The following is a 22553-nucleotide window of genomic DNA, read 5'->3' as shown; positions in this document are numbered from 1 at the left end:
ATGTCATGCTTGTTCCCCTATGTCTCAGGCAACGTCTCAACAGAATTATTGCTGGTAAAAACAGATGTTTAAAAGCCACCTCTCAACTCCATAAACTTGTTCCCCTCCTTAAATGCTTATTAAGATTCCTGAGGCTCCAATACACCCGACTATTCTCTCTCAGACTTCCTGATTCTGAGACTGAAATATTTTGGTTCAGTGTCTTCAATAACTTTCTTAAACCCTCTTTATTTTCATCAGACATTTTATGTCTCATGACATACATTCCATTGCACTGACTTCATCTGATGGGATTTCCAATTTCTGGAATATTATTACTTTGCCTCACTGAACATTTTCGATGTTCCCGTTATCTGTTCTGGATTTGGTGTCCTCCTTTTGTGTTATAACACTGAGCATGCCAGCAGCATTTATTTTCCTCCCATCAAACAGAGCTCAGGGCTAAACCAGCAGGGTCACGCCAGAGTTTAGCACCTCTGCTGGTAAGTGTACATCAGCACAAGAGAAAGAAGGAACATATTTCAAGAAAAGTCTGACTGACTCTAAAAAAAATTAGATTCTGGACCTTTGACAAGTCACCTATCTGCGTGCTAATTGCGTAAACTACCACAAGCAACCTGCCAAAAACACAACTAGTGCATTTTGAGTTTACTGCCCCAAATCCAGAAAATAAGTAGCACGTGAAATGCACTGGGGATATTATAGTTCCTACAACAGTATTAGATCCCCTCTTCTGGTTAGCTTTTGCAACCCAAAAGATTCTGTTCAATCTGTTGCTATTAAAGATGTAACTAAGACTTCAGTTTACCTAAGCACAGGGCTGGTCAGACAACCAGACCACTGAGCATCTGTGGCTGAGTCTTTCCCACTGACGTTGATGGTATCTTTGCCATAACTGCAGGAGACAGAGAATCACGTCCTGATAGCAGAGAAAGGTATTTTACCTATCTGAAATTTAAGTTCCATGTTTGAGGTGCCTTACGTTTTCACAGGGCCTGATATTTGCATTAAGAACAAGGTGGGTATGCCATTCAAACGCAGCTGTGGAAAAATCAGACATCTAGTCTAAGTCATCTAGCTTCTTCCTGTAACCAAGGCAGACAGAGAGACAGAGATTCATGTCACCTGTCTTAGATAATTGTCCTAGAATGCAATAAATCTGGATCTGGTCTCTCCATTGACCTTGAAGAAAGCTCACATACCTATCTTCTAGATAGCTAAAAGAGATGATTCCACCTAACCAAAAGTGTCTAACATGAGCACTGCTGGTGCTACTGTAAATCAAAGTGTAAAGAAGCAGTTCAGACTTGGCCTCCTGTAAACCCAATGGAGAAAAAAAGAGTCCCACTGCCTCAGCTGGGCACCTCTATTAAATGGCTTAAAGGTAGCCTCGAAATTTCAGCTGGTGCTGGTGAGAATAGTGCTGATGGCTACACTGATTTCTGCCAGCTACAGACTGGGTCTGGAGGATGAGTAGGGAAGATCATGTGGGCTCTGTTCCTCACCAAACTCTCATGATCACTTCTGCAGTTAAACAAAAGGGCCCCTTGATGCTGTCAAAAGGCCCCTTTGCTATTTCCAGCTTTTTTTTTCCCCCGCATATTTTCCCTTTTCTCCCCACTCCTGTATTGCTAGCTTCCACAGGAGGGAATACAAGACCACTGATGAACTACAGTGACACTCTTCTGCATCACGAATACCCCCCCCCAAATCCCTACTGGTCTCCATTCCTTCTCCCCATATTTTGTGTCTCAACTTGTAGTTTCAGCTACTACAGAAAATATTCCAAGGCAGCACTGGCGTTAGAATCATAGAATCATAGAATTCTATGATTCTATGATTCTATGATTTTCTGAGAACAGCATTTGGCCCATGCTGTCCCACAGGCTCTTGCATTGTTGGAGAGATGCTGGTGAGCTCAGGTTAAAACTGCGCCCTAGAGACTGCTAGACAAGCAGCAGGAATGAGCAGCTCTTGCAGAGGTTTAGCCTGGAGCCTGGCCTTATTCCGTTTACTAGTATAGATATAGCCAGAGCATCTAGTACTGGCAGTCATGCGCACTAGCCCAGTTCTGCTGCCTAAATCTGTGAGCATCATGTCATGAACAAGAATACAAGCTGGCTCTAACCCACTTTAAACCCAATGTTTAATACTCATATTGAAGAGGGATAGTCTTATCCTTTTATTCCAAATTTTCACTAAGATGTAGTCCGGTAAGTTCCTTGCCTGCATACAAGTATTTTTTTCTTCAGAGTGCCATTTTGCAAAGATGGATGATCAAAACATTTCACCCAGGATTGTAACTTTACAGGTACCTAATGTCTAGGTGGATCAGCTCTTTTAAAAAAATACAGAAAAGCTGAGAGGAGGACCCTTTACTCCACAGGAAGACAAAATGGCCCTAGCACTCTTGCACTGCAAAAAAATTGTGGATAAAATGTGCTTATTGTGAAACTTACCATCAATTTGAAATAAATGTCAGGTTGTATTATGACCAACAATTTCTGTTCCTATTACATCACAATTTCCCTGTCCTAACTTGACAGACTACATTAAAAAAGCCAACCTATTTGTCAACATTACCAGTTTTGCCATATCCGTTCTTTTTCCCATTTGGATTTCTTCTCTTTCTGGAATCTGATCAACCTCTGACTCAGAAATTTCCCCAGATTTTCAAATAATTGACGTTAGGGTTTAATCAGGAGTGAAAGCAGAAGCAGGTGGGAAGAATCTTTGTAATTTTGTTTACAAGCACATATTTCCAGAAACCTCTCCTGAACTCAGTGGAAACACAGCTTTAATTTTCCTCCTACAAAGGATGGATTAAGCGAGGTTGCCGGAAACTGCTCCACTTCAAATATTTGACTGCATGCTCTTGCAACCCGTTAGATGTCTGTTAAGGTTATGACAGCAACATGACTGCGTTACAGTTTTTGCCTTTGAATCTACATCACGAACATAAGGAACTGGAGTCAAAGTGGGGTGATCCTCAAACAGTGCTTCGCACCACGTAATGGTATCAGAGCCTGGAGAAGGTCACCCTGCTTGCCATCAAAGCTCTCATAATCAAACAACAGCAAGAATGGCAGATATGAAAACAACCGTAATTCAGATAATAGTGCCCCATTCAAAAGTCAGTGTATGCAGAGATTTTTCATAGGCTTTGGTATAAAAACAGGAAAGAAAACAATGTGAGAGTTTGTATCACTTTAAAAGGAAAACTACTCTAGTCCTCGCTAGGTGTTTTCACTGTTTCCACCAAAAACACATGCTAGAGAATGATTCTCTTTGATTTCAGTAGGGTAAGCAAGTTTTCAAAGTTTAAAGTAATGGATTATTAGAACTTACTAGAAAGGTGACTGTAGCTGACTTAGAACAAAAAAGTGCATTGTATTTAGAAAATACAGAGGGCCTATCAAAAGAGTCAAGGATAAGCTTTGGGTAGTCAGGGCTTTTGAAGTTATCCACCTGTTCCTCATGCATCTACTTAAAGCACAAAAATACAAAAGATTTAAAAAAAACAAAGAAAAAAACAATGTTCATTCACTGCAATATCCCCATAAATTATTATTTAAAACAGTTTAAAGTATTTTCTTGTATTGGTATATTTTGTTATGTTATGTCTCCTCTACAAAGTCATTCTCCTAAGGCTATTTGCAGAATATAAGATTAAAATTTCATAAAAATAACTGAAATATGTTCCAAACAGTGGTAGAGATCCCAAAGCAGCACAAAGTTCTTCCAACACTCTTATGTTATGATTATTTTAATATCTCTGGCTAGTCTCTAGTGTTGTGAGTCATTCTTGTGCAGGTCAGTGGGATTATTTGTTGAATAAGGCATCATAAAGTACCCAAAGGGTGTTTTGAGCTAACAGCAAAAATGAGCTGAGAACATCAATAGTCTCAAATTAGAGAAAATGAAAAAAAAAACACCCCACCTTTTATGGTGTTGCACATATCTTTTATTCCTAGCTATAATAAAAGCCTTTACCCTTACAGACCAAAATATTTGGCTTTATAGGTGTTTTACATTTGCCCAAAGAACTGCCAGAGAAATAGGTAATGAAGACCTAATTTATCACTTCATTAGACCAACTGGGATCAAAGATTCCTTTTGTGGTTTTCTGAGACATGAAAAAGAAGTAACTATGAAAACTAAGTCCCAACTTTTCATTATTTTTACAGTTGCTTTTTCTTGTTTTCATTTCTCAAATATGCGCAACTATGCAGGTGATGAAAATAAAATAACTTTGGTACTTTCATATTCAGAAAAAAGATCAGTATTTTCCTGTTTTCAAAGTAATTGAAAAAGTAGAGGAATATATTGAACATGAGTCTTTTATATTTTTATTGTCATTGCTGCTGTTGCTGTCACTGTTATTGATTGTTAGCTAGCCAGTGAGGTGGGTCTATGCCATTTTCTTGAAATAAGACCTCAGGACTATCAGAAGGACTTTTAAACTCAGAAGATAGATTTTTTGGAAACATAAAAATGAACTTTTCCTAAAAAAAATCAGAAGAGGGAGAACAGAAATAGCAGAACATAAATCTGTTCTCTTTCTCCATCCACTCTTTCCTTTTAGGGCAAGTCTTTTCCTCCAGACCTCAGTAGAGCAACTCAGGGACCACCAGGGTTACAATAAACTCTACAAAGTCCCTTTGAGTCCTTAGGAAGAGTCTAAGGAAAAGCGTAAGGATCTTCTAATCCCTCTTCATGTCCCTGCTTCCAAAGCCATTGCAATTTAATCATTTTTGTCTGGTTTTTTTCTGTGCTTATATACAGTTTCTTACTAATTTTTCTGTGTCCTCTTTCTGTTTTGTCCTAGACCTTTAATTCAAGTCATGAAATACCCAAGAAAGAAACACTGAAATAGCTGCACAACAGCCTAGAGACGCTTTTTTCTGGACACCTCATACAGCTAATAGTCCAGTCCCCTGTGCAAGGGAACTCTGTACTAAGGTGGTTATCCAGGCATAGTCTATGTGGTGAGAGAAAGTAGATGGAAGAACAGAGGTGATAAAGGAAAAACAAAATTAATGCTTCCCAATTCATAAATGCCTAATATTATATTTAGGCAAAATAAGTCTAGAGAAGCCTACCCCTCTTGTAAGAAATGCTGAAATCTGGGAACACCACACTTGCTGCAGACGAACTGAAATTTAACTTGTTCCTTAATTTCGCCTTTTTCCCCCTGCACTGGGCAGAAGGGTACTGAGCACCAAACCGGAGCTGGGCCAGGCTGTGCAGCAGTGCCTCTGCACCTCAGCAGCAATGATGAGCACAGCCGCTTGGGAAATGTCTGAAAGGCTTCTCCCCCTCTTTCACTGATTGCCTAATTGCTTCCTCTCCCCCGAAGCACTAAGGAATGAGAATGAATGGAAGACATTTATGAATCTACCAGCCTATCTTGGAATAAGATAAAGTAAGATGAGTTCTTTTGGAAATATAAATTGCAAGTAGGTAAGACTGCTGTGTACATATGTGCTTACATACCTGCTGTGACAGGGAGTTCGTGGAATAACGCATATTCTCTTTGGGTGAAGGACTTGCCCAGGATCGTGTCTAAAGCTCATGAAATTGCTGAAATGCTCTCTTTGGAAAAATACATTTAAAACTTACTTTTTATAATGAAGAAAAATTCATTCAGCACACCTTGAATAGTGGAAGCACTACTGTTGTCTCCTTAACTCATTGGAAAATACTGACCAAAGAACTTAGCTTTACATAATCACTTTGTTATTTTATCTTGTCTATGCTTAGACCTGCTCTAAAGTCAACAAGGTACTTTCCACATTGCCCATTGGGACAAATAATTTATACCCACAGTCTCACAGTATAAATTATCCTGAAGTTTCCCACTATTTGACTTTTTTTTAACCTGACACCAGCCTCCTCACCACTAATGCATGCACATCTCTTACTATTTGGAAATCAAGAGGGTTTTTTATAGGTAGAGATGCAAATTCATAGGAGACAAGTGGCTCTCCTGCTCTGCTGTGGGATACATTTGCTCTCCATGCACATTTTGGCTTGGAGAGTTGAACTCTTATTTAGGTTTTAGTTATGGTATTAGACTTCTAGTTTTCTATCTTTTGGGGGCAGATTTACCTTCTATCAGCAGCTAAACATTAATTGCATTAAACTACTAGAGACCAAGTCTGGATGGTGTGATTGGGTGTAATTGGGTGTAGAAAGCCATAGTTCAAGACCTTACTCTGCCTGATTGGGCAAGCCCGTTTTACCACATACCTGCAGAATACTCTAATGACCTCCACCCCACAACCACAGGCAATTTTAGGATAAATCTCATTGTCTTTCTTTCTCTCTCTGTTTCATCTTGCTTTTACTAGAAATGCCATCCAGCTGAAATGCATGGTACTATATTCCTTTTTTTCAGGCAAAAATCTATTTCCCAGGAGACTTTTTTAGCAACTTTACCAATGAAATACATAATATTATAATAATAATAATAACAACAACAACAACAACATAAAGTAAAAAAACCCCCACAGTTAAGACAGTTTAGGAGCTTTTCAGTTCCCTTTAATGGTAAAAAAGTGAAGGTTTATTTTTAACTGAAGCTTTTACTGAAGCAGCAATTCTTTTTATTTTCAACCAAGATGGGAGTGTCCGGAATGCTACTTTTTATTTTTAAAATAAGTCATCATTTTCACCATCAGCACTCAGATAGAAGTCACACTGATCACAATACTAGTGGTTGAAAGGTCCGAGCATTTTTGTGGTTTCTTGAATAAATATCAGTAATTCAATTTTGGTGTTCTCAAATTTGTGGAATGTGATATTTGGAAGGGTGTAAGAACTGAAAAGCATTCTACTCCAGGAAACAAATGCTTTCAACCTTATAACATTGGATGGAAGAAGGGCTTTTTGGTTTACTTTGTTTTTTCCCATAGGGGGACGAGAACAAATAAATTCTCTGCAACACTTAACAGCAATTGATAAAAATGTACTCATTGATTAAAAGCTTTTGTTTCTTTTAGATATGCTGATCATACTTAGCTCATCAATACACTGTGCTCCTGTCCAAGAGTAGCATTCAGTCCTGATACTGTAAAATGTTTTCTGTGAGTGATTCAAGTGAAAGAATCTTACAAAGCTCCTAATTTTATTTTACTTTTTCAGGAAGGGAACATGGTGGTTTCTAGCCTCACAGTCTTGATTATCTGTTTTTGCTCAGCGTCTCCAGTTCATACTGCAAAAATCCAGCCCCAGGAAGTAAGCCAATACTACAGCATTTATTTTCTGTGTGAAGTCTCTGAAGACAAAGAAAAGGTCTTTTCAAAATGTAAAAAAGAAAAAAAAAAAGAAAACAGGGAAAAAAAGACGACAGATGGCCAGAACTGTCTTTACAGTTTATGCTGTGAAGCATTCTGTATTTTCTGTTACTCAGCCGGCGTCACAAGAACCCACCTCTGCTCCTCTACCTATTGCCAAATGGGACACATTCACAAGGAAGCCACATTTGAAGAAAACAACATCTGGGAACACTACATACAGTAACTGTGCTGGTCAGAGGCAGAGTTTCTTCCCTTGGATGATAATTGTCATGTAAGTGCCAAGAATGCCTGTAGCTGGAAAACTGTCATATTGCCACAGAACAGGGTGACTAACGTTCTCTTTGGTATCGTTTGAGGGATCCAGGGCCCTTGAGACCCTATAAACACCGAAAACTACTATTTCTGGAATACTGTCCATAGCATTTGACTCTTTAATTACATGTTGCTGTTAGAAGTGTTGCTTATGAGGTTTTAGTTTGGCCTAAACTGCCTAAAACTGACTGTCCAAAGGAAAATGAAAGAAGACTGGAAGGATCTGCTATGGTCATTGAGTTTGGTCCCTTGGTACACTGGTTACTCGCCATGCAGCCACATCCGTAAGTGTCTCTAGCTACATTTAAAGAGTGAGCAGGCGTTGCAGCCACTCCTACACCTCCAGAGCATTCATTCTTGTAACTATTTACATGGCATATTTTCATGCCCTGTTTTTGCAACTTTTTTCTGGTGCCAAGGAACAAAGTGCTGAAGCAAGGGAAGAAGCAGAGGAGAGTTAACAGAGGAGACAGACTCACACACGCACACACAAAAGCAAAGAAAAGAAAGAAACGGGGAAAGGACCGAGGGAGAAAAGGAAACAAACAGTAGGGAAATAACAGGGAGACCATACTTTCTCACTGAAAGAGACCAAGAACTGCAGGAAAGAATTGAATATATAGTAGCAGTTAAATGTTCGGTGGGGCTTGCACCACTGACATCTGTTCTCCTGCGCAATGTCCAGATCTTTTTGGAGCCCAGAGATGGTATGAGAGATGCAGGTGGGTGACACCTACCCTCCCACCCATCAGGCCTCACTGACGTGGCACTGGGCACCCTCTCCTGATCGGTGGGATGATCTGGATTAGAGAGTCGGTCTGGATTAGACCCGTCAGGACGATGGTACCGGTACTCAAGCACTCATCTGTTCAGCTACAAACAAGCAGCCAGCACCCTCCTTCCCCCCACAGGAAGATCAAGGGTGAAATAACTGCTAAGAGAAGATTATGGAGCTTTCAAATTGCATCTAACACCATTTCTTTCATCTCTAGCTACAACTTTGCGGTGTAAATATCATGCTGTGAAGACTTAAACAGACAAAACTGTTGACCTGATTTATTTTTTTTTAAAAGACATTAATTTCTTGCAAGGGGAGGGGTCCCCTACACAACAACCCAAGTCAATGGCTTTCTATTTCAGAACAAGAATTGACAATAAAATAAGTATCTGCCTATATCCATTCCAGCTAGGGGCTACTGGCAAATAAGCAAGTTAAAGGAAAACAAACTCAGAAAGCAGTAAGGACAGTTATTAAAAAACCCTGAACATTCAGCTGGTGTGTTGATTTTTATAGAGAACTAATTCAAAACAAAATGAAACAAAAGCCTGTCTTTGTGTGTGGTAGAGCTGAAAGATTTGTGGCAGGACTTGTCTGCCGGAAACAAAGAGAAGAAGTAATCTACCTAGCTGCATGGATTGCTGTAATTATGATCTCAAGCAGAATTTATATGCAAAAATTCCCTCTCAGGTTTTTAGAGGAAAAATACTAATCTGGCAGAAAGTAAATCTGGCAGTTGGTCAATCAGTAATAGTGAGATGTGTGAGGAGAGACAGTTATGGGTGGAGAAAGACAAGATGGGAGAAGTCACGGGGTAGGGAGGGGTTTTGTAGTTTTTGATTGTTCAATAAATTGGGTTCCAGAATGAGGGGATGACTGTGTGGATGGATGCTATATGGAACTGATTTACTGATTGCTGGGGCAAACATCAGAGGGGGAAAAAAAAGGATATCTTTATAAATTCATCTCAGAATCATTTCTGGAACTGCTATATGTTTCATTTTAACTACTGTCTTCCTTCTCAGTTTTGGAATTGCTTCTCCTTTCTCATCTTTCATAATAGATAATGAGAACCAGGATAAGCAAGCGTGACCGAAGTAAAAACTTGACTTAAGAGTGGGCCTGGTATGTACCTAAACACATTTATGTGATTACTGAATCAATCCTGAGGAAAAGATTAGATTACAGGGGTGTGGGGAGGGAGAAAGGGAGGAGCATCCATTCATACGTGGAATCTGTGGTGGAGGGGATACTCCTGTTTTCAAATACAATCTTCAAAGTTAGCACACGCATTCAAATTACAGTCATTAGCACACTCACTCGTAAACAGCACAGATGTCAAGGTCCTCCCAGCCCCCTCAGTCCCGCAGACAGACAAACAAAATTTGCAGAATTTCACAGATATTACACAGGTTCAGGATCCTTCCAACCCCCTCAAGCCTCCAAACAAACAAAATGTGCAGAATTTCACACGCAGGTTACACAAAATTACAGGTTCCCCTTCTCTCCAAAAGCTGTTTTATTGGCATGAGGCAGCTTCACTGGGCACGGGGTTTGTGCATGGCACGGCGGTAAAGTATGAGCCTGGGTTTTTCAGTTGCTTTGCACCCCTGTGAAACCAGCGTGAGGGAGAACAACAGCTCCTGGGAGGAAGCCTGCACCTCCCTCTGTGGCCGGTTTCACAGTGGTACTCTGGGAGAAAATAATGTGCTAGAGGTAGCCACTGCTATTATTACTGTAGTGGAAACAGTCAGTGCATTGTGGTTTATTTTAATTCTGTTTATATTTCAAGATTCAGAACTATGTGGCTCTGATGGATAAATAGTATCTGTGGCTATCATAGCCTTTACGCAGGGGCTTCCTTTTCTGCTTTTATTTTAACAAAAAACCTCTGAAAGCGATACTCCAGCTCTGGCAGCCCAGTTATGCATGTGTGTACGTGTGCAAATGTGCATGGAACAAAAGGGTGGAGAGGAGCTCTGGGCTGTAGTTACTACTTGGAGTATATCTGCTTTGTACTTACTAATCTTCTGCTGCTTCCAAGAACAGCTCAGTAAATCATGCTTCTTCCACTGAAACTGCATACACACCGCTGTACATTTTCAGCGGGGATCCAGCTGTGAGCAATTAGGCCAAGCTGTGCTATTATGCTGCCTCGCATATATGAGACATCGCTAAATAAGAATAAACCAGCTCCTTCTTAAAAATGTGCACAGTCCTTCCCAGACAGGCAGCGGTTAGCCCTCGCTGGCAGATCCAGCGAGCACTTTCCAAACTCCTGGTCTAAATACAAGCCCAGACGATGTCCTGACTGCGTGCTGGGACAACGTCCCATCGCCCACCGGCCCTCGCTTCCCTCTCGCTCCGCCGATGGGAAGAGCTCTGGCTCCGAGGCTGGCGGGCAGCTATGTCGTGCAGCAACCCTGTCCTCCTCCCACCCCACAGCCACCCCGTTTTGGACCACCAGGAAAAAGTAGCACTCTGAAGCATAACATATCCTAGAGGCCAGAGACGGTTATTTGGACTGAACCCACCGAGAAGCACGTCCAGGATTGCTCTCAGTCCCTCTTGGACGTGAAGTTTGCCAGGCACCTCGGAGGAAGCCGTCATTTCCACTTGCTGTCAGTTCTGTGACGAAATCCCGGCAAAAAAAAGCACAGCTAGGGAAAGCCGGTCTGCTGGAAAGAAAGGTTTAGGCCTTCAGTAATGTCTAAACAAATGGCAACAAGCCACTCGTGTTGAGTTTTGTTTCCTCGAGAGATTCCAGGCTGCTCTGAATCCGCTAAACAAAAACTGCCACTGGGGAAGGCACACATATTTTTCTTTTCTCTTGAGAATTTGTAGATGCTATTCTATGTTCTGTGGTGGAGAAAAAGTTTCTTGAAGCCACTGGAAGGTCCCCATCAGTGAGATGCTGAGAGAAAGGCCCTAAGAAAGCAATCCGATTGCTTTTTGAGAAGACACTGGAGACGGATAGGCGTTACAGGAGACATTACAGACAGACTTTAAGACATTAAAAATAACATTCCAGCCCAATTCCGAAACTGTAACACTGGATTAGCTACTAGTTGCTCACCATGGTATCTAAAATGTTGTTCTAGTATTGAAGTATTTGACAAGTCCACTGGACGGGGCTGAGCTGACCCCAGCAGATGGCCATGGTGAAGGCAATCAAGTCATCCTACCTTTCTGTCCCTACATTTATTTCTGCAGCATGTAGACACATATTAAACTATGAAAGGGGCACAGCTGGCTATGATAAAAGAGGGTAAAGGGGGGGAGAGAGCTATTCACAAGGAAGTTTGATACTGTCCAACTCTCTTCAAGCTGTGAAAAAATCCCTTGGAAACCACTGAGAAGAAGGGAGCAGTCACAGGCTGGGTGGTGCAGCTCATGACTCCTGAGTTTTTGGGGGGTGGGAAGGGAAGAGCAAACATTCAAATGGATGTAATGGCTTCAGTACTTTGGAAAAGCTGTATTTATTTACTAAAAAATATCATATATACAAAGGGTATATTTTGCCTATCCAAAAAAAAAAAAAAATAATGTTGGTCCTTTACTTCCCAATGTGTTTACATCACTTCTTGACAAGTCTGACACACACCAGCATCCGAAACATTTCTGGAGTTCAGACATCTTATACCATAATCATACCTTTTTGTTAGATCTTCAAACAATTGGCTGCAGGAATGCATTTCACTGTCTGGCTTGTGAAGGTTTTGGGCGCCCTTGACAGCTACAGAACAGAGGTTTGGCTCTGCCTGCTGGCTAATCCACCACCTGTCAGAAAGCCCTTTCCTTTTGGTGCAGATTCCCAAGCCGAGCAGCAATGTTGAGCGCAGCAAGGAGAACTCTCTGTATTTCAGTTCCCCCACAGGAATGTCTGGGGCTGCTCCTCAGGAAGCATCCTGCTCTAACCCTGCAGGCAGCCGAGGAAGCGGGGAATGTGCTCCTGACGGCCAGCACACCCTCAAGAAATGTTCGTCTGCAGGTCTGGGTGTATTTGTTTACTACTTTGATCAGCCTGTGACAACAGCAGAGCCTCCTCAGTAATGGTGGATTTCATTTCCAGCACCCTTTCCCTCCGTAGACTCCTCTCAGCCTGTCTCAGCATGCCACCCCGCCGGGCCACTTAGCACCTCCAGCAACATTTTTTCTTCTTGTGCTCTTTCTTGTGTTTTCTTCTTCTTTTTGTCTCGTGTCTTCTCTTCCAGATAAAGGTGAGACTGCTATCCAGGGGAGGCATAAGCGAATAACATCTACTTCATTTCCTTGAGAAAGTGCAGGTTACTGATGCTGGGCTTAGAAGGAAAGAAATGTAGGCAGCCTCTCACTTTGGCTACAATGAACAAACAGTGTTTGCATGTCTGTAGACAGCAGTAAGAGGTGACTTTTCAAACCTCCCCATGTTAAGATCATGGCCTTATGAGGATATATTTTCTCCGACTAGTTCAGTGGACTTTGAATCAGACAGATGGACCACATGACCATGTCCATGGACAGCGTAAGACAGCGATGTCTATCCCTACCCTTCTGATTTTGAACTTTCCCAACATCCATCAGGTGACCAGTAAAGAGATCTCCCCTTCCTGACTACTCCACACCACACCTTTCCAAAAGTCCTGCTCTTCAGCAGCTACTTCCCGGGCTGGTTCTTTCGTCATTAGGTCTCTAATTTCAGTTAACTTCCCAGCTACCCAGAGTTTTACCTTGCGGTGGTCCCTGAGATGGGTTCACTGGTTTGTCATCACATTCACTCACTTCCACGCAGCCAGTCCTTCCCTACAACCAGATACTCTTTTTAAGACGGAGGAATATTTGAACCCAAACTTCAGGAGTGAGCCCTGCCAAAAATTCTTCTTAAGATAAACATGACCGCCCCTCAGCTTCTGCTAACAGCTGTTACAAGAGAACAGAGTTCCTCATGCAGGGTGAGAGGACAAGCTTGTGTTTTGACTTTTCTGGCAGTACGATGAAAATAGGGGTTTGATACGTTGTGGAGGATTTGTAAAACCGAATGTTTAATTACAGAGCCTTTTTTCATTTTTTTTTTATTTTATTTTTATTTCAGCTGCAAACTAATGAACAAAGTGGTATTTTACAAGCTCTCCAAAGCTGAATGCGTGGAACATTTCAAAGAAAGAGTATCTAGAAAAGCATCATATTTATCTCACGAAGTTATAACGTGGGCAGTAATTTATCAGGAACCTTCCTCTGTCATTTCATGCACAATTCTTTCCAGTCCCTGCTACACGGTATATTAACGATCCCTTTCCATCCAAAGCAGAGGTAAGACATGCTTCATAACGGTGCACTTTTGTAAGACTTTGTGTGACCTTTCCATTCTGTAGGTCTTCCCAGAATAGGATGATGAATAAGGTCTAGCTTGTTTGAATGTTGCAAGTGGTCAACAATGTTTCTGTGGCATGCGGTGACTACAAAGCCTACTATAAAATACATGGAAGGTTGTTGATGTGAGAAGTTACAGCACTGGTAAAACTGGACAGCTGTAGCTCTGAAGAAGTCTTCTGCAAAGCCAAGGCAGGGAAAAAAAACACACATCAAATCCAGTTAAAAGCTTTCTGAGACTGGCTTGAGAGCCCTACCTGCAAGAGTAAGTGTATAGCTTAGCTACCAATACTTTTAATTTTTGACTCCTGGACTGCCAGCCTGGACACCAGGCAGCTGGGGAGGATGCCGTGATGCGGCGATGGGGAGGACCACCGCAGCTCCCAGCCCAGTGCCCTCCAGAACCAGCATGTGATGACCGCTTTTGGTGCTCACGGTCCAGCAGCCTCCCAGCTAGAGACTGGCTGCTCCTGGCCACCAGCCCCGCGGCCGCCTGTGCTCCCACACGTTCATTGGGAAAGATGCTGCGACAGGCTGGGAAACCTTGCCGTTCCTTGGGAAACCATCGTTGTGCGGCCCTGGGTTTTAAGCAAGTGTTCTCTCCTCTTTTGATCGACGTCCGTCTTCTCTCTTCCCCCTCTGCATTTCATTTCGAGATCTGGTTTTGTTTAACCCTGAAATGCAAAGGGAATAATCTAGGTTAAAAAAACCCAGCAAAGGACCCCTCTCCCCCCTCCACCTTCAGACACTCCTGCAGCAGCAAACCTGAGTGTGGTTTTTCCATTCAAAACCACAAAGTGGCCCGAGTTTGCAAAAAACCTGGGCTAGCGCACACAAAACCTTCAGCGTGCCTGCGCACTGCCCTGCGGCTCGAGAAATTTAGAACTGCTCCGCCTGGTTTCCCCCAGGAGTCCCCCCAAATTTGCTGCCGGCACCTCCGGTGCCTTTGCGAGCCCCAACATCGCCCCTGCGTGGTGGTCCTGTGCGTGGCTGGGCCAGCACACGCTCAAACTGGAAAGCACTGGGGTCTTTATGGAAAAGGGGGGGGTCCCCCTGCCATCCCGCTCTCTCCCCCTAAGTTCCAGTCCAAGCAGGAGATCAGACAAAACAGGCTGTGCGTTCCCCTCCAAAACAGACTTTGCCTACTCTACCCTTAGTCCTTAGCAGGCAGGAGCTCCAGGGGGTCACACAACTCTTTTATGACATTTTAGCAGCTTTCATTTTGTTCTCTGAAAACCAAGGGTCCGCTTATGTGCGTGACTGCTTTCTCTTCTGAGCAATATGGTCCAGCAGACTCAGTGCACATGCGTGCGGGGCAGGGGAAGAGGCAGCGATGGAGCAGAGCAAAAGTGCCTGTAGCACACCTTTGCATCTCCTCACGTTCCTGGCAGGACCACGCTATAAATTAGAGCACTGGCACAGTTGCTCTATTCTGCTTTTTGCAGCAGCCAGGAATACTCAGGGCACAGCCCCCTCCCAGCCTGAGCGTGACTGTCACCCAATCCCTACCCGAAGGCTGCTAGAGGTGTGAACAAGAGCCATTTTCCCCACACATCCCTGCCTAGGATCCCACTCTCCCTTCATCTATCCAAGCGTGAATCACCAAGGGCCACCAGGAACCACGTCGTCCCTTCGCTCTGCCGGGGTGGTGGGAACACAGAGCGCTCAATCACTCCTTCAGGATTTCATTTCTCCATTGAAACTTGAAACACTTTGGCATAAACAGCGTAACCAGATGTGGCCGGGCTCTGACATCCTTGCACATCCCAGCACATCCCTTTTTAATGTAATGGCAGGATTAATACCTGAGCAAACATGTAAGGCATTGGTTTCGCTTGCCTAGGTGGAAACATCCCTTGCACCTGGGTGCTGAAGTGAGGATGTGTTTCATGACTTGTCTGCTCTCTGCAGCAGGCTTTTTGTTATCACATTTACTCTTTTCTAAGCCTTCTACTTTTTTCCCCCCTCTGAGAAGCTGATGGCTCCTTTATCAGAACCAGTCAGTGCAAACTGCTGGATGACACAGACCAGACGGCCTGCATCCGCTGCAGACTGGGACAAAAGATGGAAGCAAAAGATAATAATGAAGCACAGCTGGCTGATAAGCATGTTTAAATTTTGCAGAGATTAGCTGTGAGAACAGGAAGGAGTTCTTTCTCTCCCTTCTGTTTGTTTAGCTTTCTTTAATTGTTTATTTTTAGGACGAAAAACATGCCCATTCAGACTTATCAAGCAAGTTAAAGCAAGGCACAGGGAGAAACTCGCCTCATTAGAAACATGAAAGCCCCATCGCAGCCAAAAGTAAACAGGACTTTCCATTTCCCAGAGCCACGTAAGCTGGCCAAGGGCTGCTCGGCTCCCGGCCGTCCTCGCTGGCGTTGGCCGGGAGCCGGGGCCGGTGGGGAGCGGGGAGCTCAGCCCGTGGGTCCGCCTGGCTCCCCTGGCTCCGCGACAGGGAGAAAGGAGGGAGCGGGACCGCACAAGCGCCATCTCACTTACAGATGGGATACAGCAACGCCGGCAGGTTTCATAACTCCGCTCGCATGGCAAAATATTCCCGTTATTTATCTGGGCCGTGGCGGCGTGCGCTGTGAGTACAGGTTAGTCAGCAGCGAGCCTCCGCTGAAGCCTGCGAGGGAGCGCCTGTGCCTGCTTTCCGCAGATGTGAAAACAAGCGCTGGAAAAGAAGTGTTTTTGTAAGGGGAACAAGCAAACAAAACACGTTTGAAGGAAGCGTTGCAGTCTGAGGGACTGCCGCTGCTGCCGCTGGGTGACATGGAAGTTTTCCCGATGTGCTGCACAAAGAGGGGAGACGCAGGCTGCCACCGGCAGCTAAACCGCCATTGCAAAATTTCATTGCCCTTCTTCCCCCGCCTGCCTTGTGCTGAAGGCCAGTCCCTAAATCTGAACCGGGCTCTGATCGGTTCCCGCACCGGCAAACCCGCAGCCCCTTCTGCGGATCCCCGCTGGCGCGAAAGCTGCGGGATCGGCTCGGTGGTATACAACATCTCACTTCTCCCTCCTTTCTGACCGACAGCGCGCGCGGGAGGTCCTGCGTAACACGCTTGTACAAAGATTAAAGCAGAAACTCTATCCGAGCTCCCTGTTCGCACCTGGTAGTGGTACGAATGAAGAAAGAGGCGGCAGGGTCAGCTGTACTCTGAGTGCCGTACGCCAGCCCGGAGAAGCAAAGCCGTGCTGGAGCTGGGTTTCCCATGGCTGTGCATCCCGGGGGCCCTGCCAGGCTGCCAGAGGTGTGCCGCTGAATGTCATCACCCTTTGCTGGCACCGCTAGAGCTCGGGCACTCGTAACCCTGTGTTAAAACGTTTTGGGTCAGGCCTTTAGGACTAGTCCTTCGCTGGTCACGAGGGGCTGAGACACCGCCAGACCAGGAGGGTCATTCTAGGATGCTCCCCTCTTATGTTAGCTTGAAAGTAGTACCAGCATGAAATGGAGAACAAAGTGGAGCTGTTGAGGTCAGAGATGCTCTCTCAACATCTTCGTCTGCAGTGGGGAGGGGAGAAAAGTTCTGTTCTGTTTTTCACAATGTATTAAGTGACTATTACACTAGTATGTGGACAAAGAAAGTACAACTGATAGAAACAATGTGCTGCTTGTGTTTTAAACGATGTGGTTTGCTCACGTGAGCCATCCTTTTGGATAGCTACACAAACTTGTTTGCAAGACTCACAGTGCAAATGTACAGAAACCAGCTGTACTCATAAAGCTTGTTAGTTATGTTGAAGCCTGACAATCCCCATGACTCAGCTGAACACCGACCTGCTGCTTCCCCTGTTGTCCCCCCTGTTGTTGCCAGTGCAAGAATTTTTTCACCGACATTTCTGAAAAAATACCTTATTTTTGGTGAAAAAAAATCTCTAGGCGTTGAGTAAGATCTCCAAAAAGCCTGCAGTTGGCTCCAGAAGCCCCTTCAGCGCAATGATGTGAACTTTCGTTAATCCTAGAAGCGCTGCAGCCTCCAGAGGTCTGTGCTGCTCGGGATCCGCCGGCCACGTTGCCGGGTGGGAATGCATGGGGTGGCCAGGCGAGAATGCACAGCCTGGCCAGGGGTCGGGGGGGCCACCAGCTAACGCCAGCACCCCCCCCAGTTGTGCATAACTGCCTGGATGCCTCAAGCACTGCAGAAATAAAGGTAGCACGCTGTTTCTCTGATTTGGATTGCAGGAGGGTGATGAGAATGATGATTTACTTCAATAGGTATAACAGCTGATGGCACCTGTTAAGACTGAAGCCTCCTAGGTAATTATAATCAGCAGTAAAACACAGTGTTTGCCCTGAAAAGCTTCCTATCTAATTACACATATTACTCCAAAATTATTACAAATCATTTTTTTTGCTGTGTGGGTTCATTTATATAAATGACAAGTATTTTAATAAGCACCTTAAGTACTTATCAAAGATTCAAAATGACACAAGGAATTGCAGGTGCTTTGTAGATGTCTGTTTTCAGTAAGATTATGTTCTTATGACAGCTCATGTAAGACAGAAATATGAATACACCATAAAAGTCATTTGAAGCCTTGCACATTCCCAGTGTGTGTTTTCCCATTTCTGCATTTAAAAATGTAAACCAGGATGGATCAAATTCACATGCTAGTGGTACTTGTGTGCTTTGCTGCAGTTGCTGTCTCAGAATGCAGAATATATCAATTCACTTGCGTGAAGTGATCTTTTTCTTTTCTAGCGGGGAGATGGGATAAGAGGAGCAGATTTGAGGTGCCAAAAGGTGACGGGTAGGCACTGATGCAAGAGAACAAAGCTTCAACCAAGAAAAGTACCAGTGGGTCCCTGCAGCTGCTGTGAGACCTGGTTTAATAACTTTGTACAACGTGTGCTTCCACATAGGAGAAACAGTAATAGGAGCACTGATGCTCTGCAGCCCAGCATGTTGTAAACAAATGATTGGATTGGCAAGATAATGAGGTACAATACCTAATAATTGCATTTTTTTCACTGTTTTAAATAGGTCACATCTTTCCTCTCTGATTCTGAATCGAATTTTCCTCTGTGCTGAGGGCCAAGCATGTGACTCTGTAGCTGTAAAAAAGAAAGCAGCAGCAGACCCTTGGGGTATAGAGATATTACAGCAGCCACGCAACACATTTCTGCATTCAGAAAAGCTTTAGTGTTGGGTCAGGCAACAGCTACTAAGCAGGGACATATGATTTCTTTTTTCATGTTGTCAGAAGAAAATGTGGAACTGATAAGAAACACCTGTGGAAATGGAAAGCTATCTCAGAAACCAGGGTTTGTTTAGATGATGAAGAGATAAAATCTGAAGGCATGTGTTGCAAGGCAAGATAATCTTGAACAGAATGTCTGTTTAAGAAAAAAAAAGGGAGGAAGAAGCAGTAGTACGTTTCAGGTAACCAGCTTTCTGTGCAAAGAAAGGTCCTAGAGGATCATAAGGCAACATTGGTGCAGTATGTAAAGCTGCATGAGCTGCATGGATGTTGTTCATTCATTTTTCTTCACGGAAACATGATTCCATTTACATTTTATTTGCATCTTGTAAATATTTTCTTAGAACCCCAGCAGGACACTGGAAAGCATAAAAGCACACATTACCAGCTGAACATATGTAACCAAAGTTTTCTCTTTGCTTGCATCTCAGCCTATTCCATGTGCTCTGATTTAAAGCCCTGTAATACACTTACCGCATAGGAATTCTGTTTAGCTACATTTAACTTTTTTGAGGGAAGATTTGTCAGATCATTTTTTACTTAAGGCATACATATTTTCATGCCTTTGTCCTGCTTGATGTGAAATAAGCATTTTTTAAAGGAAGTCGATCTCAATATTTCTTTTCATAGTCTGGAAAGGATGCAGTAGTTAATGATAAATACTGGGAAATGTGCAGTACGGTGTGGATTTAATAGAAACATTGCCATGATTCTACGTCTCAGTGTTGTGGCATTAAATCAGTCAGAAGACAGAGGCAGACTGCTGGTGTGTGTGATGCCCAGAGGAGGAGGCAGTTCCAGTAATAATTTTAGAGACTGTAAAGTGACTCTAAAATGGAAATCTCAGCAGCAGTTCTAGGAGGGCCCAGCTGAACAAGATACACAAGCGCATGCCCAGTTTTAAACACACAAGTAGTCCAGAAATCAATGAGACCACCCACAGGCTTACAGTCCCTTGAAGAATTGAGCCCTTAATTGCTCAGTAACTGCTGCAAAAAGACATCAAGTTTCCCTTGTATTACTTAATATTAAAAAGGGCTTTGCCAGCATAAAACACTGGAGGATCCTGACCCAAACCAAATGGATAAAGTAAGGAACAAAAGCAGCTTTGCAGGAGAGCTGCCTTTTGCTAAAATTCTCCCCTGTTTCAGCCCACGTTGAGTTGCTTCTCCTGTTGAGGTCCATGCTCAGCAGCACTCATTTTAGGCAGGACCACCAAATTGCAATTGCTTCCCCATTTGAATGATGAGCAATTGACAAGTTCTGGAGGTTTGGGGATTATTTTTTTTTTGGACACAAAGTCCTAATCAACCCCTTGTTAGCAAAAAAGTTGTATCTGTAGCAAATCTTTTTAAGACCTACTCGGGATGCCAAGCTTCTTTGTCCGCAAGGGCATTTCTACAGCTTCTCAAACTGTGTTACATGAGTGGCAAATGAACTTTAATGAGCTGATCTTTTTGCAGCGTATGAGGCAGGGAAGTGTTAATATCTCTGCTTTACAGACGGACAACTGATCTGCAAGGGGTCAGAAACCTCAGCTGCAGAAAAGCCGGAAAGCTGAGCTGACTTTATTGGAGCTGCGCTGATTTATACCAGCTGAACATATGGCCCCAGAAGATTAAGTAGTCTGTGTGAGAAATCTGTGGCACATCTGGGAGACTCCAGGGCCTGAGTCACAAGATCATCCTTCCTGCCCATAACGCTTGCAAACATGCCTCTACTACGCAGGAGCTTCTGCTTTCTCTCTAACCTCTTGGCAAAGAAATAATGAAATTGTTTGAATGACTGAGCCCAGGGAAAGTTGGGGTTAGCTTATGCTGTTGACAAAACTGCTTTCTCTGGTTACTTTGTGCCTGACATTATTTTGTACAGGTAAGCCAAAACTATATAAAATATTAGATTATTGTATTTGCAGTCATATTCTCAACAGAGACATACCAGAAGGAATTTGCAGTCCAACACAGGGAAAGAATCTGTCAAAATCTTACAAAATGGGATCTGTGTTTCCTTTTTGCCTCAGTCCTGTGCCATACTGTATATGAGTAGCTGAGGGCCAATACTCCACTGCAGAGGTGGTTCCCTGCGTACGCTTTTTTTATCGTCAAGGGTTTTATGTAAGCCCAGCACTGGCATACGCACATTTTCCTAGCTATCTTTTGCCCAGGCAAGAGGGAATTTTTGGAAATACAGAAGGTCTGAATAAAGTCACATACATACTTAAAAGGCTACTAAAGCATGATCATTTTGTAACTAGGACAGTTGCTGTAGCCACAGCAATATTTATTTAACTATTGCTCCAGGACAGAAAAACAAAACAAAACAAAAAACCTTAAATCATAAAGCTAGTCTAAACCTTTTTCAGACAGGTTTCCAAAAAAAGATGTTGGGGCGAAGCCTGCACAGTCTGTGGGGGAAAAAAAGGGTGAAGCTGTTCACACGCAGGCTTTGGTTAATGTGCGGGTCTGGGATACTCCAGGCATGGCTTCAAAATGATATGATGTTATCTGGTTGCAACATTCATGTTACAATGATAATTTCAGATAATGGTACTGGTGAGAAAGGTAATGGCATCAATCAGTCAAAAGTAACAGAAAAATACAATGAAAACTCATTTAGAACTTGGTTTATTACTGCATTATATTTAATTAGCAAAAGGTTTCATATTGAGGGCATCAGTATTGCAAACGACATGAAACAGTCACTGATAAATAAGCAACACTGTGCGGCATTCCTAATTCCCTAAGGGAAGAGTAAAATTGAACTGTATTTAAAAAAAAGAAAAAGAAAAAAGAAGAAAAAGGAAAAAAAAGAAAAAAAATAGTCTTGAACAAAGGAGAAGAACAAACACATACCCACATACCTCACAACACTAGTCTGGAAAATGAATGAAAAATGTAAGCAAACTATTCCAGAAGTGAAGAAACATGAAACTTCTTTATCAGTTTTCACAAAAATATGACAGACAACTTGCAAGATTTTTAGAGGATTAATAACATCTTACACTGTGAGCTGTATTTATCCCAAACCCCAGAGTATTTATTTTAGCAGGATTTATTTTTAAAACACACTTTCAAACATTTGCTAAACTACCTACTGAAAAGGGGTAAACATTAAGTGACCCTCCAATAAGGAGGAAAAAAAAGAGGAGAAAAGTTTGCTTAGCATCCATTTCCAGCCTGTTACTCAACCACGAAGCACCATCTGTAAGCAGTTTCTCAAGCTCTCTGCGTAACCCAGCACCACCACCTGCTGTTTGGGAAGGAAGATTCAATTTCCCTTGTCTTGCCCATTAAATCTCCAGTTCCACGCACGCAAAGAGAAATCACCCATTTCAAACGTTCAAAGAAAAGGAGGAGGACAAACAAACAAACCCAAACAAAAAAAAAGCAGAATTTCCCACCCGCGGTAATGTATGGGAGAGGCAGCTCTGCCCATCCTAACCACGGAGCGATCCTTCCTTGGACAGGGGCTGAAGAACCCGAGCCGGTCACGCCAGCTGTAACAGCACGCTGCTTCTGCTCTCTTGGCTCAGGCTTCCCACGAAATCTTTATAGACTTGGGCAGTGGACATGACTTGCCTCCAGCGTGCTACCTGTCTTCCCCCAAAT

Source organism: Harpia harpyja, chromosome 23 (genome assembly GCF_026419915.1).
Source record: "Harpia harpyja isolate bHarHar1 chromosome 23, bHarHar1 primary haplotype, whole genome shotgun sequence".
Classification (NCBI taxonomy): Eukaryota; Metazoa; Chordata; class Aves; order Accipitriformes; family Accipitridae; genus Harpia; species Harpia harpyja.
The sequence above is the reverse complement of the archived record's forward strand: the minus strand, read 5'-3'. Positions refer to the sequence as shown.